The sequence below is a fragment of the Siphateles boraxobius genome, unplaced genomic scaffold, assembly GCF_051911475.1.
Source record: "Siphateles boraxobius isolate OS27281-9 unplaced genomic scaffold, OSU_SipBor_1 18, whole genome shotgun sequence".
Classification (NCBI taxonomy): Eukaryota; Metazoa; Chordata; class Actinopteri; order Cypriniformes; family Leuciscidae; genus Siphateles; species Siphateles boraxobius.
Window position 1 is genome coordinate 12,448,822 of NW_027508788.1, and position 13,307 is coordinate 12,462,128.

Sequence of the window (13,307 nt, forward strand, 5' to 3'; positions counted from 1 at the left end):
GATGGTGACATATTTAACCTACACCTGCTTTTACTTTTAATGGAGAACATGGCATTTGAGGTCTACAGCTTGAAAGGTTGACAGAAGGATCGCAGTGAAATAGCAGAAAGCAGGAGACGAAGTGATAATAAAATAAGAGCAGTGTTACGGTTGCTGGCTTGGTCTGTGTCTTTGTTTTCTTTGTTTTACCCCTCCCTTATTTTTCTGGGCATCGCTTTATCCTTTCGGAGCGTGTACGCGCTCTTTCTCTTGTAGGTGGATGTACCTGTTTGTGATTTGAGAGTGGCTGATTGATAAAGCTGACTGATAAATACGCCAATGAGGAAGAGAAAGAAAAGCGACGACAGATCTTGTGGGCTAGCCAGGAAACAAGTTAGTTGTTAGATGTTGCCTGTTCAGTTAAATTCTTTCCTTGGTTGAAAGAATGTATATTCTTTATTATCGTGACATCTGTTTTGAGTGAGAGAATGAATAGATTTGATTGATACTGCTGACTGATAAATACGCCAACGAGGAAGAGAAAGAAAAGTGACGACAGATCTTGTGGGCTAGCCAGCAAACAAGTGTATTTAGATCTTTATTTGGTTTTTGTCGTTTTTTCCACCCCCATTGTTAGTCTGTTCTGTTAAATTCTTCCCTCGGTTGAAAGAACGCATGTTATTTATTATTGTGACATCTGTTTTGAGTGAGAGAATTAATAGATTTGATTGAAACTGCTGTTTACTCGTTCTTGTCTTCACGTAATCTCTCTTCTCTTTGAGCTGATATTTTTATGAGAGGTTGAAACTTAAAGTGGGGGCTCGTCCAGGATCCTGAAGAAATTTAGACTGCATTGTAGGGATAAGGTAAGTTAACACAGACCCGTCGCTATGGTCGGGCCATAGGGGGCCGGGGGGCCGGGCCCGCCCCAAAGAATGCTTGTGCCCCAAGCATATGATATGAAGAATGAAGACCCGGAGTCAGAATTATAAAAAAATTAAAGAAAATATTTACTGAAGATATTTTGCAGTTTCATCAGCAGAAGTCAGCTTCAATACTCACACAGGAGTTCGTAGGCCGCCCCGCTTACAGTTACAAATATCACAGCAGTTATACCATTTCCAAGGTCTAAGCTACGTCATTGCTTACAGGATGAATGATTCTCATTGGCTAAGAAATAGATAAACACAGTAATTTTCCACACATATACAGATTATGCCATCGATTATGCAGCTGAAGTTAGCCACGTCGTGACCTTCCAGGTCGCAGATTTGGGTTGCTGGGCGCCAGCATGCCCAGAACAACAACTCAGTCAATCTCAAATAATACCAGTGGTTCCTTAACCTGTAACCAAGAAAACCAACACACACCGACACACAGCTTTTCCAAGGCTGGATTTGGCCAGGCGCTAACTATAAACAGGAGAGTCCTCTCAAAACATCAAGATAATGCGTTCTTTCCCTCAAGGATAGCTAAACTTTAGTCTAACTGGAAAGAAAGGCTTTAACAAAGAAATGGCCCGTTAAACTATAAGCTTCAAAGACCCCTATATGTTTTAACACATTGAAGACCTTTCTCAAACACAAAACAAGTCCATATTTAATTTCTGGATACTGGGCTAAATAAGCAAGCACTGTTACTGCATTGAGATATCAAATACAGACATTAAAGAATACATGAAAAGAACATTTCAGTAATCACACTGGTAACTTTTATAACAAACTAAAATCTCCAGAGAAGTCATTCAACTCATTTGATATTAAGAAGGAAAAATATTGATTGATACCATAATTATAATCAATCATTACATATACATTGAAGCAGCAGTGGATTCCAATCCACCCCCTTCAGTGCTTACTTGATTCCTATTGAATAATGGCGACATTTGATTAAGCAACAGACTTTATTAAGCAACCGAGTATCGAAACATTGGACAACTGTTGAAAGGAGGATTCGTTTGTTATTGCTCAGCAGTATGAGATATCTGTTTCTAGAACATTACTTAAAAAAAGAGTTAAAAGCCAGTTTGCTGGCTGGTCTTATTGAAAAGGGGGTGTTACCTGACGCTGAAGTAATTCAGCAGGATGAACCATCAGTCGTTGTTACGGGAGAGTCTCCTATAGCATCTCAGTTGCATATCGTTCCCTAAAGGAGGGAACCACGTAGGTCATGACCGACGAATAGGAATCTCGCTAGAGAGGCCAATCTACTTCGAGTGAAACTGAATGAGCCAATGCACATTTGGCGTGCAATCATTTGCATCAGCCACGCAACACGGGTACATAATGACCAGTAGGCACGATTGCACTTCAGATTTTGGCTGATGAGCTGAGACGATTAGCTCGTTTAGACGATTAGACTATTACTAACCCCTAAAATCCACTGGATCCGTCTACGGCGCGGAACGTCAGCGTCGCGGATGCCGGAGCTAATCGCGGCCATTATAGTCAATGCTCTTAAGTCCACCAGCTACGGACGCAGCACGTCTCAGAAGCGTCCCAGAAGCGTCTCTCCGCTTCGCTCCGCAGAGAATAGGTAGCAGGTCTATTTTCGCCGCTTGCCGTGTCAAGCAGCACAGAGTACATCGTACCGGGCAGGAAGTCAGACACAGAACGGCATAGAGGATCCGGTCGATTTTCAAAATAAAACACCCTGTGGAGACCAACACACACCAACTACTGAAACGCGTCTGAGACGCTTCCAATGGACTTTGACGCCGAGCTAGGGACGCATCAAAAACCTGGTGCTGATGTTCCGCGCCCTAGACGGATCCAGTGGATTTTAGGGGTCAGGCTTGTTTTGCCATGTTTTCAGCTGGAAGGCTCTATAGAAATCTGGCACCGTATTGAACGAAGTTAAACTGAGAGAGTGTGCCGTTCACAGACATCAGAATGAACGAGTTCACAGTAACGTTCATCAGGCAGTAATGCAGTACGTTCAGTTCAAGTTCTCCCAAAATATGAGCGAGTTCATGAACTATCGTTCAATGAACGCGTTCAGGCACAACACTGGTGTTAGGTACCTTGGGCACATAGCCAGGCCAGGGTCTCAGTACAACATGGTTGTCACTTGGCCCAAACTCTAGGCACGATTCGTCTTCATTGGTAGAAGCTTTAAGTCTGCTGATTGCAAAGGCTTAAAGGGAGCATCCTAGAGTGCTCGGAGCACTAGGGAAGGGTCCCAAGAGGGTATACGGAGGGGGTCGAGGAGGATTTAACAGTCTTACCCCCCTAAGGAACTTGATAACCAAGTCGTGCTTTCCTACTGTTTTGCCATCTATGTGGCCGTGATAAGCTGAAATAGCTGCAGCATGTACTTTGAGGGTGGAGGGAAACGGCCTTCGCTCCAACTCTTGCTGCAAGGAAAGCAAGGACCCTATCGAACATCTTCTGGGGTCCTCTCGGCTAGAAGAACACCACTCGACGAACAGGTTCCACTTCAAGGCGTATGCACGTCTCGCAGACGGAGCCCACGCAGAAGTGATGGTAAGTCACCTAGAACTTGCATGTTGTGCAAGTTCTTGGCATGCATTGTTCCTTGAAAAATTATGTAAACAATTAGTAAAGTGTGATCATTGCTTTACGTTTTACTGGCTTAATTTATGCTGCTGTAGATGAGTAATCACTGTTAGTTATCTGTATGGCTCAGAGTTCAAATTTTGTTAGTTGGAAATGTCAGGAAAAAAGGTGAATAGGAATGTGTAGGCTATTCTTGACCTGACAGAGTTATGGAATTTAAAGTTAAATCTTGACGTGTCATAAATCTATAATAAATAAATAAATAAATAAAAAAACGATATGCATTAGGTATTTCACAGCCATGAACATGATTTGTTATTTGCCAGTTGGTGGAAGGAGGTAGTAGAAGGAGGAGTTAGTTTGAACTGATCCCACTGATAATCTTGCAAATACATATAGAAGTTGAGTTTTTTTTCCGCAAAGAAATTTGAAATTGAAAATGAAGTGAACTAGACTACACCTAACTTGGACATGCACCAATAATTTTCATTAGATACAGACAGACATTTAAAGAACAGGAGGATATATACAGTATGTGTGTGTGTGATTGTGTATATATATATATATATATATATATATATATATATATATATATATATATATATATATATATATGTGGTGAAGTGGCGCTTTAACCATGACTCCGCCCCATGTATATATACAGAGCAATATTTAAAAGTATATAAATGGCAGCCCCAGAGTAGCGGGATATTGCGTCATCATTGTCATCTGGGTGTCATGGTTGCCGGTGCTCGACAGCTCTGAGTGTGAGGTGGGTGTTTGTTTGCCATAGCTATGGTTTGGCGACTAGATTGTGTTTACTGACTTTTCTGCTCAGCTGGTGTCTGTTCGGAGGTACTGATCGTATCGCTCGAGAGGGTGTTTCCTCTGCATCATTGCTGTAGTTCCAGTTTAGGATCGATCGCACGTAGAACACAGCGTGCTGTGAGTGACTCCTGCCCTTCTGCTTGGTAGGTCCATTGTATTGTGTATCTTCGAGTATGGGACTGCGTTTATTTTGCGTATATATGACGCGTGATTTTCTCTGTGTAGTAAATGGTATGAGAGAATGGTCTGCTGGATATTTGAACAGAAGTCCTGCTGATCGGTATGTAAACCCACTCATGTCTTTATGTCCACTTTAAAGTAACGTTAAAAGTGTGTTTTTAACTCTGTTCCTTGTGTATTTTAGGCCGTGAAAGTGGGCGTTTGATCGCAACACTGATTAGCCTTGACGCTGCTGTTTTGCTTAGGGGTGTTTTTGTTGCTGTTTGTTTTTCTTATTGTAATATTTGGTTTTTATTTGGAGAGTAATTGATTATTCATTCTTGTGTGTTCTTTTGTCTTTATTGTATTAAGTGACTGTACATTCTTTTCGTGTGTTTATTTTGTGTTAATTGTTTTTGGCTGGCAACCTTAACAATTAATGCTGTTTTCTGTATCAATTGGTTTCCTTTCTTCTTTTTTAGGAGCAGGGGTGACACAAAAGTGGGCAGGCTAGCCATCCTGTGCAGGGTGAATGGAAACTCCTTTTAAGATTGCGGTGTAGGTTTTCTTGCAGTGGATTTCACTGGAGTGTGTGTGCTTTGGAAGTTTTGGGCATGGTGTACTTATTGCAGGCTGATTCGAAGCCCACCGCTCAGGCTGCCCAGCTAATGGTGCGCCCCAGCTCCATGACAAGAGCCTGCATTTGTTCCCTTGTTGGACCTAGTTGCTCATATACAAATTAGTTCAAATATAAATCAGTGGCCTTCTCTTCCATATCAACTATTCTACTGACCCTAGTGGTATTTTAAACTAATTGTGATCATTGAATAAAGAGACTTTTTCTGTATTCACGCCTCAGTGTTTTGTGATTGTGGGAAGGAGAACGAACTGGTGTGCCCTTTTATGGGTTTTTCCCCAGCTGGTTAAATGCTGGGGTGGCGTAGTCATTATTTATTAGAGCTCTGTATGGGAGAGCGCAGCCCATCCTATATCGCTAAAAAAAAGAGCCACTTGCTATATATATATATATATATATATATATATATATATATATATATATATATATATAAAACAGTCACCAGCTCTGTCACCCTCAGCACTACACTTCCCATCGTCCTCTCTGGCTCACACCTTTTCTCACTCCTGTTTGTCCAATACAGTCTTAGACTGTAGGTGGGAGAATAGGGGAGTGAGCTGTTTGTCTGTTTAAGTGTTGTTTTTTTCTTTGTTTGCATCTTTGTTTGTTTGCTTTAAACGTGCTGTATTTTGTATTGTAGTTTGTCTTATTCTGACCCCCTCAAAAATGAGATGTTAGATCTCAAGAGGCTATCCTTTCAGTAAATTCAAAAACTAAAATTTCACTCGCCAATTACTTGCACCTGCAAGCCATTACTCATCAGTACTTACTGTAGGTGTGTCCCAATTCAGGGGCTGCATCCTCCGGCCTACCATTAGTGTTGCTAAGTCCGAGGTTTTCCTTCTGATGTATCCTGCACTCACGGGAAAAGAAGGATGCATTTGCAGGCCACATTTTAAAGGAGCCTTCGAAGGACCTCCGAACTGGGATACCACGGTGCACCACAGTGACGCAATTCGTTATACTTTCCCCTTTCCACTTTGCGGCCTTCAAAAGATACAGCCTCTGAATTGGGACACAGCTTGTATCTGCAGCCACTTTCCTCACCTCAGTGTCTGGTCTAAATGTTGCTGTTACTGTTCCTACAGCGTAGTGTTCCTACAACATACCACGGGGACATTTACTTTTATATTTAACAATAATATTACAACATTATCGTCCTTATCTCTTTAAATCTGCTTTGAAACAATCTGTATTGTAAAAAGCGCTATATAAATAAAGGTGACTTTATCCGCAGTGTCTGGTCTTAACGTTGCTGTTACTATCTCTACAACTTACAAGCATCCTTACCAGACCCTACAACCATTGAGATTTCTGCCCGTCTACGTCCTTTATCTCACCAGATCTCTCGCTTACCATCCGCCTTCACGATTCCCTTCACCTGCAAAGACACAGAGACTGAAACCTTCCAGCTAATTGTGATATACCAGCCATTGATACTGAACTCTCACCTGTTTAACCTGCTTGTTATCTGCCACCTGTAAATAAACTATCACGTCACATGAGTGACCTGAGTTGTCTCCTTCTGTATGACTGACTATATATATTTTTAATATTCAAATATTCAGTGTCCTGTTTTAAATGTTTGAGTTGTTTTTTGCACTTGTTTGCTTTGTTCGTTTTTCCTGCATTCCTAGGTTAATCATTTTTTGACTATTAATTGTACATATAACAATAACAAAGACGAAGCTTGAGATGTCACCATCCAGAGATGTATGAAATTCACGAATCATAAAAATTGTATTAGCTAATAAATTTGTTTTTGTAAGTATTCTATATCATTGTAATGAATTAGCTCCAAGGAATATGAAATGTAATGCTATATTAGCCTGTTACTAATATGTGACTATTTGTCAAATGATTTGAACTTGATAAAAGGCATTACTGAAGTACAAACAAAGTGTCATATAACTGTATGTGTACAATAAATAATATATAGCCCCTTTCACACAGAGATTCCAGAAAATACACGGATAATGTGACCCGGCATTTGTCCCGGGATTGTTTGATTTCGGTTAATTCACACTGCCAGTGATTTGCCGGGATCTGTGAGTGCGTTCACACACAACCCATAAAGATCCCGTAAAGACACATGACGTTAGGATGAGACGTGTAACGTACGCGTCGAAAACATGTACACGCACATACCGTTCCACAAACCTGGCGAACAATCTCAGCTTCAGCGCGGATAGTGAGGAGCTCCTGGTCTCTGCTTTATTCCAGTTTGCAGACATTTGTTCATCCTTTCTTTGTTGATGACGAACACAAACTTTCTTCTAAGAGCAACAGAGTCGCGTGATGGCACGAGCGTCATCACTATGACACACCCCCTTACGGCATTGGTCCTGGCTTTTGTTCACACAGCGCGCGTTCCGAGACTGATTCCGGCAATGTTACTAGGTAGGTCCCCAACCCGACATCGATGCCGGTATCAATCCCGGGTCGTGTTTGCGTTCACACAGAAGGCGTTCTGGCAATTTCTCTGCAATTTCCCGGGATCAACGCGCTGTGTGAAAGGGGCTTATATTTGCTTACCTGTCTTTTAAAACACATGCGAGAGCAGAGTCTCTGAGGACAGAACAAGTCCAAAGCCCCTTTCACACAGCACGTTGATCCCGGGAAATTGCCGAGAAATTGCCAGAACGCCTTGGCATGTCACCTGCAGGAGCCATTACCTTTGTATCGGCAGGTTGGGGCGGGCGTGTTTCAGATGAACAAATTACAGCTGAGTCTGGATTTTATGACCTTCTAGACCATAATGATGAGATACTAGCAGATCGTGGTTTTACCATTAGAGATGAGCTTGCCACACGTGGTGCCACCCTTAGGATCCCTCACTTTACCAAAGGAAGGAAGCAGCTCTGTGGACATATCAAGTGGACATATCAAGCCGTTTGTCTAATGTGAGAATACACATTGAAAGAGCATGGATGGAAAATAGAATTCAAAATTCTGACAACTGTTATTCCACTCACACAGGTTGACCTCTTAGATGATATACACTGAAAAAAATGATTCTGACCCCTTGTAAATGTTACATGTTTTTATCTGGTTAATTTCACTGATTTTAATGTGTTATTTAGTCCTACTTATTTTTTATTAGTACTTTTCTAATTCACTGCCCTTGTTTAAAACAAGTTAATTTTATTCAATTAAAAGTAATTAGAAAAAAAAAATTATTTAAAATTGTGGCAACAGATTACAGGCAATATTATTAATTAAATTTAACACATTAGAATTGAGTAATAATTAATCAAAATAATTCCTTAAAAGTTAACCATTTTCAAATGAGTAAACTGAGAGAGACTGATTGGTCGTCTGAGTAAAAGGAGCCCGCCCCCTTGACACTGTTATCCAGAACTATGTTCAATACAAAATCCCTGTGCATTTTAAACAAAAATAACAGACAGACGTCGAAGAAGAAGTAATAAGTCTTTATTTTTATTCCCAACATTGAAGATACCTGATGTTAACAAGCAGAATCACTGAAGGAGAAAACCGTAATTTTGTGTCACCATAATGGAGATTAGTGTTTGTTTTAGTTGAGCTCTTGACCCTTCACTCTTTAACTTTAGATTTGTGATTGATTGCTGTACCTGACTGAGTTGTAACAGCCAGATGAAAAGATAGAAAGGTAATCTGATGGTGTTAGTTTTTATTTAATAATCATTATTTCCCAATAATTTGACTTGAATCACTGAATTTATTTGAACTTCAATATGCTTTATAATTGTCACCATTGTTGAGATTCACAGGCTGATTCTTGAAAAATTTGAGTAAATTCAACTCATAATAATTTAGCTAAACTTATGAATATAATTAATCTGAAATTACTTATAAAATATAAGTACAACCAATTTACAAAATATAAGTACATTCAACTTAAAAAATATATCTGGATTTAGATAATTTTATTTCGTGCAACCCCTTGACATAATAAAATTAAGTAAAGTCAACCTAACATTTTTTTCAGTGTAGTGATTGTGTGTGGAGCATTAACAAACCTTTGTAAATGTATAGTCCCAAGAAGATGGCTTGATTTAGATTCATTCTTTATGTAACTGTGTATTGTATTATACATAACTTATTGCACATTTAAGTGTTTTAATGTAAAATACTAGTACTGTATTAAATAATTGGCTTCTAAGTAAATTTCATTCTGAGTTGTCTTTTTTGCACTATTCACAATACCAATCCACAAGCTTTCTTCTTACTCTGGCACATGTGTAGTGAAAATGGTTCTTGCACTTTGCACAGTCAATCATCATCCCAAAGTCTGACATTGACAATGTGAGCAGACTGCAGGTGATTGCATCAGTGGATCCATGCTGCGTGTTAGTAGCTCAGGTAAAACACTTCGTTTAAAGAACCCTTCAGCTTTAGGCAGGACTGCTTGCAGCATTTCTTCATCTCTGGTGATGCGGTTGATGGTAATATCTTGCTTTGTCCAAACCACGAAGTCGCAGTACTGGGCGTTGCATACGAACATGTGAAGCTGAACTTGAAGGTAGTATTCATGATTCTTCTTTAGTTGAAGTGCTTTGTCTAAGCAGAACTGTGTGTCATCACTGCTCCCTGTCAGACCATCACGGTATTTATATGGGCACTTAATCTCTACAGTTGCTTTCCCACAGCAGGTGCAGTTTGCCATTCCATCCGGCGATGCCCCAAGATGTGGTTTGTCTTGGCCGCACAACAAGACCCCATAGCTCCACGTCAAAATTGTTATGTTGTGCTTTCATTATTTCTGTGTAAATTCTTCTGCTGTGTCCTCCATATCTCTTCCCCAAAGTACTGCTGGGACATGGGACAACTCTTGTTTGTTGTAGTGCATTACCTGTTTTACAAGGTTTGTTTTAGCACTCTCGGTTACAACAGTGCATACACGATGTAGGGTTTTGCTTGTTATCCTTCCAGTTCTGTGTGTGTGCCAGGCCTGATTTTTAGTCGTAAGCTAAAGGTTTACACACTGCTCAAACACCTTCCCCGGTTTTTCAAAGGTCTCTTCAATTCTCTCTTGTAGTTCATTTTGGCATCATACAGAGCTACAAGTGCAGGTCTCCGGTCTCTGTGTCAGATTCTGATGCGGAGTCTGTGTCACTGAAGTCCATGCTAGTAAGCAGTATACAGTTATGAATACAGAAAATAAATGTTAGATAACTTATTTTAATACAAATTACAATCAAAGCTGGTTACATCTGTCATTAAAGGGATAGTTCACCCAAAAATGAAAATTCTGTCAGTATTTACTCACCCTCATGTTGTTCCAACCCCGTAAGACCTTCGTTCATCTTCGGAACACGAATTAAGATATTTTTGATGAAATCTGAGAGCTGGATCACTCCTCCATAGGCTTCTAAAGGGATTGAAACTTGCCGGCCTCGAAAAGTTATTAAAGACATCGTTAAAATAGGCAAAATGACTACAGTGGCTCAATCTTAAGTTTATCAAGCGACGAGAATACGTTTTGTACGCAAAAACAAACAAAATAATGACTTTATTTCAACTATACATTTCCTTCTCTGTGGGCCTCGAGTCAGTTAACTTAGTGTAATAGCGCAGCATCAATCATTTACTTCCATTGCTTCAGAATAATCAAAGAAGGTAAAGACAAAGTTTAGATCAGCAAAACTCAGAAATAGTGTAACACCTTGGAGCAACCTGTGCTAATACACCCTCAGAAGCTTCATTAGTACAATATTGCAACTAAAAAGGCAATTAATTAACAAGCAATTAATTAATCATATTATTCTTGTTATATGTAGCCTACATGACCTGATCTTGTCTACATTCAGATTGTGTCTACCTTTTACATTGTTCTTTCTACACTTTACTCTGACTGGCTGCAGTTGGGTGTCTGTCCTCTTAGCCTTTCTGAAGCTGATCTCACTCAGTCTGGCTGGTTTCATCTCTCTCTTGGATGTGTTAATCCACATATTTGTCCCTGATGTACAACACTTCTCCGTCTTTCTTATCCTGACCCACACCTCTGCAGCCGCAGCATGGCTGTAGCATGACCCTAACCTGCACAAAATTGTTGTATTAACACATTGGTTTAAATTGTGCTTTAGGCTATACATAACAACAGTTGTATGATTTCAGCAAATAAGCAGTTACATTTTGTTTGATTAAATTGCTGACACTGACTGAATTGGGTAAATCATGAAAATGTAATATAGTAAACTTATTTTGGTTACATACCCAGCCATACAGGTGCAGTTCGCAGTAAGAATACAGTTGTTTGTCTTGTTGACCATGACCCAGGCCTTGTACAATTCCGTCTTCTTACTCTGTCTTTGGCTAGGCAGAACCTCAGTCTTCAGCACTACAAAGTTTTGAACTTTGTAATCATTAAATTGAATGTCTTGGACATGACCACACAGAACAAAAGTTGTACGCATCAAGAGACTTTTGCGCTTATAACTTCCCCAGGGTATATACACTTGGAGTCTCAATGTGGTAATTATATATCTCTAGCCACTGGATGCTTGGCCATTTCGTTTCATCGTTTAACCATTGACATGGTGCTATGGCAAACGGATCTGTAAGACGTATCCCACTCGCTAACGTCAATTTTGTTGAATAACAGTGCTTATCGCTGGGTGACAAGCTGTTATAATATGCGGAGAACATTTTGAAAATCAAATATAAACTCAAATATATATAAAAAAATGTTTTTAAATCGGACTATTTTGTATATTGTATCCGTATAATTCTCAGCTGTTAATGCTATCTCTTCCGGTACTTCTGCAACCTCGATACTCGGTTACCAACCTATAATTGGCCTATAGAAGAAGGTTTAAATTTGTATTATGTAAGAGTTATTCAACTCTCAAAGTGGGATTAAAAATGTTAGAATCTGTTTAAGATCTGCTGATTGAAATTTGAGATGAAGCACATTGTATTTAGTTTTACAATTTTCCGTGTAACAGGGAGTCAACAAATTAAGTTCACCGCATCGATCAGTTCTTCCATCGCAGGCTAGATAAAAGTGATTCAAAAGTGTTTTTAATTTTTCATTATTTTATATTTTTTTAATCAGCTAGGCAACATAAACACCTTTGATATCTAAAAAAAATATTTCCTATTTATTCAATTTGTTTAATATTTATTTTGTTTAATATATATTTATTTTATAAGTAACCTAATTCAATGGAATACTGTGTCTTGTAAGGTTTAGTTAGTTTAGTTGTTGTGTGTGTGTGTGTGAAGCAGTTAAATATGTTTTTAGGCTCCACATCTGATGTTTTGTTTTACCAGCTGATAGTTTTATAAGGCTAATAGAAAGCAGTGGTGCTTCATTACTTTATCTTATGGTCAGTTTAATCAAACGCAAAATCTGTTCCAATGAAGAAACAAACATTTCTTGGATCCTGGACAAATCTACATCTTGGATGAAGGCGAGTACATTTTTGGCAAATTTTCATTTTTGGCAAATTTTCATTTTTGGGTGAACTATTCGTTTAAAGTAAATGTAAATACGCACCTTGAATTTGTAACACTGATAAACAAAATTTAAAAAACGCATAAAAAAACACTCTGCTTGTATGGTCCGTGTAACGCTTTGCAGTTCTTTGTTCAATTTGCACCATCAAAATTAGCCAAATGAAAAATTGCTTCCAACTTTCATTTTCCATTTTTTTAAATAATTCACAAACGGATAATTGTCTCTCAGTTTAATTTTCAATTCTACAAGCTTGGGTTGTTGCGTCCGAGTCTGGTTTTTGAACAAACGTAAAAAAAACGACTCATTGTTCTGATTTTCCATTTTTTCCAATGTTGCTCACGGTTAGACCGTACCAGTTCCACCGGGGATGGAGCGGGGGTGCACGTGGAGCGTTATGTATATGGCATGTCTGAGTCTCAGTCTTATGAAGGTATTTTTGGTGCAAAACAACTGAACGCCTTTGACAATGAAATTTGTAGTTGTAGAGAATAGCCACACATGTGTATCAGTAAATTTGAAGTCACAGAGAGAAATGCATTAAGAGTTGCAAACTTGTAGACTTTTTTTCTCTCCCACAAACACAACACAACAGTTACACCTTCTCAAATTCTTCATTGCAGGTGCACAAATCCTATTCTACAAATCACAAATTAATAAACTCGTCCGCTCACATTTTTGCTACAGTTGCTGCAGTAAATATGGTGCAAAACGCATTTAAACACCCGCATCAAAAAATGTG

General features: G+C 39.2%; 1 protein-coding gene and 1 pseudogene across 2 annotated transcripts in view; both read left to right on the forward strand.

Moving 5' to 3' along the window:
* LOC143741201 (uncharacterized) overlaps positions 1 to 13,307 on the forward strand; it is a 267,182-nt pseudogene that overhangs the window by 135,943 nt on the left and 117,932 nt on the right. The window lies entirely within an intron of this gene.
* LOC143741181 (uncharacterized) overlaps positions 1 to 13,307 on the forward strand; it is a 169,932-nt gene that overhangs the window by 101,620 nt on the left and 55,005 nt on the right. The window lies entirely within an intron of this gene.